The sequence below is a fragment of the Anneissia japonica genome, unplaced genomic scaffold (assembly GCF_011630105.1).
Source record: "Anneissia japonica isolate Jap-2015-1 unplaced genomic scaffold, ASM1163010v1 scaffold9291_len582782_cov165, whole genome shotgun sequence".
Classification (NCBI taxonomy): Eukaryota; Metazoa; Echinodermata; class Crinoidea; order Comatulida; family Comatulidae; genus Anneissia; species Anneissia japonica.
The window spans coordinates 377,633-381,406 of NW_022710618.1; the positions used below are offsets into that span (position 1 = coordinate 377,633).

Below are 3,774 nucleotides of genomic sequence, written 5' to 3' on the forward strand. Positions count from 1 at the left end.
CTTGGCTTTAAACCTATACAGACAGGTTCATACATACCAGTACCAGATATATAGAATCAAAAATCAAATCAAAGTGTATTTTCCTTTTGAAAATAAAACAATATAATAGAATATTGACAAATTAACATTTGTCAAAGCAATGAAATTCTCCCTGTTCACCATTTGGAGCATTTTTGTTTGTTAGCCATGCACTTGTATGTATAACAGTGTGTTTATCTTTAATAAATGGAATTTTTAAAATGTAAAGAATGTAGAATGTAAGCAATTATGGGAGAATGTAACATAAAAGGAGTGAAAAGAAGACCAAAATAATTTAAAATAAGACAAAAGACCAAGATAATCTCAAAAATAAGAGGAAAAGAATGAATCACTTTAAAAAGAGCGAGTATAACAAATGAATATAAAAGAAAATGTGCTGAGAGTGAATATACCTTGAATGATGTTAAAATATTTGAAAATACACGCAACAATAAAAACAGAAAAATAAAATAGAAAACACAACTACAATAGCTGTCATTATTTTAGCAACTTCTTTTATATTATAAGAAACTTTATTCTAAATTTGTATGTACTGTATTTGGATAGTTGATTCCTCTGTAGACTTCCTCCAGGGCATTGGGGTGTACTTGTTTAGTTGTTTACTTGTTTACATGTCTACAAAAATCTTAATTAAAAGTAAATAATTGTAGTTTTGAGAATAAGTACTGTTTAAAGCATCTTCACTATTTAATTATTCTTTTATTATTCATTACATTTGTGTGTTACAGAACTCTGAAAATGATTATTGGGCACTAAATTAAAAACATTATCATTAATATCAATAATTGTTACTGAGAAATAGATTATAAATATACAAAACAGTGAAAAGCAGTAATGAGATATGATTGAACCACAAATAAAATACTCTTAAAAATTACTGTTTGTTTATGATGGAAATTATATCATTATAAGTAACTGTTTATAATGTGTTGTGACAATAAAATACTGTATATATGTATTCCTGTGTATATTTGTTACAGTACTTTACTTTGATTTATTATAGCTATGCTCTAGAGAGCAAAAATGTTTGTTGTACAACATTTATATAGTATGAGTGTGTAGTGAATAAGGCCAAAAGAAATATATTGTTTGTTTGCCTTTCTTTTCTTTTCTTTTTTTTTTTTAATTAAAAAAAAAATGATAAATAGGGGTGGGTGGAAAAAGTTTTTTTTTTATTTATTTATTTTTTTAAAATACTCATCAGATGGAATAAAAATAAACCACAGAAGCCTAGAATGGCAATATCTTACATCAGACAACACCTTTAGACTAATTTGTAGAGCATCTGGCAAAAAATAAAGATAAATTCACTCATATTTTTTTTAATTTGTTAAGAAAAAAGCTAAAAAAAAACTTTTCTTAGGTTTTTTGTTTTTCCGCCCCTATTTTTTCCAGTGAGTTAGGGGCGGGCGCTGAGGGCAAACAAACAACTTTTTTTTTTTGGCCTAAAAATGTATCAGAAAGTGTCTTAAAAAGAGGTCTAAATTACAATTTGCAAGTATACCTTCATATAATTAAAATAATGACACTAAAAGTTGATGGAAATTGCTGGCGATTGATACGGAAGTCTTATTCATCTCCATGGTTTCACATCGAGATTTCAGCATAAAATCTCATCGATTCTTCTTGTTCTTGCAAATTGGGGTAAGGTCACAGGAAGGTTTCGACTTAAAAATTAGGAAACTACATTTATATTAATTATTTTAGGCAATACCTGGTTTAACATGAATTTCACGCCTTCCCGTTCTTGAAGTCCACAATCTGGCCTCTCCCTCCCAGGTTCGAGTACTAATAGGCCTAGGAGGCGTATCCTAGGGAGGCCTACAGGTAGTGATACTGTCACCGGCCTACTCAGGAGGCTATCTAAATCTGTCAATGATATTTTGACTAAAAACCATCCAGACCATATGAAAATTAAAATAATCGCTAAATAATATAAGATTCGATGTTTCTCACTGGACATTTTAGAAATGTACACAGTCAGAAGAACCAGTCATATTAATTATATAAATCTAATGTTGTTTTTTTTTGTTTTTTTTTGTAAAACTGCGTACGCTGCATTAAAATTGTAACACTGTTGTACCATTCAGCACGCGGTGGTTGATAAACGTTGCATAACAGAATTACAATCAAAACAAAAGGCATTAAACTAGTGCAAATACAGTATTATTTCTTTTCTAAAGTTATCTACTGTACTGCTATTGAGCCATATTTACTGTACATTGATCTGAGACTAAAATTTAAGAACATATGAAATTTAAAAAACAAAAAATCCTGTATAAGGCTGTAGACACATGCTCCAGCTGACAGCCTATTTAAGGCCTAAGTAAAGGCCAACAAATGTATTGATATTTGAAAATGCCATGTCATCATGTTACGCCTGATTGATCACTATGCTAAAGGTGAAATATTCTGTTATTAAAAGACATAGGCCTAATACAACACACATCTTAGTAGAACCTGCCTGTCTGCAGAAAAAATTAAGGTAATTTAATATCTAAACAATTTAATTTGATAAATAATCACAATAAATCTTAATTACATATATAAAATATTACACTTAATAATTAGCAACATTTGTAAAATAGTACCGTATCCAATCCAAGTATGTACGTCAGCATTAACCAGGAAGTACTTGGACCTACTCTACAGTGGCTACTATAGGGAGTGGCACTGTACAATGATGGTTCTCTTGTAAATTGCTACTGGTTAGTTTTAGGATAATTCATGGGTTAGTTTTCTTTATTTTCTTGTAAACTTTTCTTAAGCACATTGAGAAAACTTTTAATTGGTATAAGTGTGCAGCACATAACAACATTGATATGCAGTCAAATTTTTAAAATTTAGTGGCATAATGCGGGAGGGGGGTCCACTTGGGACGATGGATTGTTGGCTAAGAATCATTATGATTACTTTACCCTGTTTTTAAGCCACCCCCAGCATTGAGGTATCCAAATATGGTGTATTTTTGTTACTAGTGTAACTAGTGTAACTACATTATATATTCTGTTATTTTTTAAAACATTGTTCAGCCAAAAACCACAATATTAAAATATATAAATTCTTATTAGTATTGGTACTAAATTTGGGGGAAAAAAATGGAAATACTGTATTTAGAATATGAAGTCAAAAGCAATATGTTGAAGCAATCCACAATGTTTCCACATATTTTTTGACACTTTTACATAATTGTATTAAAGACTCAAAAAGTGTTGTAGAAAAGGAAACCCCTGACGACAGCAAGTAGATGAAGTCAAGTGATCCAAAAGTATAACAATTTACCAAGGGTTTCAGAGGCTTATTTAATCAATTTTCGAGTCGAGTGTAAAAAATAAATATATTTTTTTTTCTCCCCACTCAAATTGTGGTTTTTTTTCAGACGGGGACAATTAATTTACAAGCTTTTGTTGTTGTTACCTAAAGAGGACACCATGAATCGTTTTGAGTAGTCTCCTTGTATGTAAATAGATACTAATACTAGAAATTGCAAATTGCAAGTGAAGTGCTGCGAAATAAAACTGCATAAAATGTTCTTCGAACAAAATTATTTATGCGAGTCAAGTGAAAATAATGAATAATAAAAATATAACAAATAATATGAGAGACGACCCATTGTCTATATTAGAACAGCGTTGGTACCGTGTACAATAGTGTTTTGCTGCAGTGACATCTCGCTGCTGGCGACTCGCTGCTGCTGGCGATGACTCGCTGCTGGCGAATCGATCTGCGCATAAA

General features: G+C 30.7%; 1 protein-coding gene across 1 annotated transcript in view; it reads left to right on the plus strand.

Moving 5' to 3' along the window:
• Positions 1 to 2,455: 2,455 nt before the first annotated feature.
• Positions 2,456 to 3,774, plus strand: part of LOC117107025 (tripartite motif-containing protein 2-like) — an 8,530-nt gene continuing 7,211 nt past the window's right edge. The window contains exon 1 of the mRNA XM_033248542.1: positions 2,456 to 2,524. The gene's annotated coding sequence lies outside the window, so the exon portion shown is untranslated. The remainder of the gene's footprint in view (positions 2,525 to 3,774) is intronic.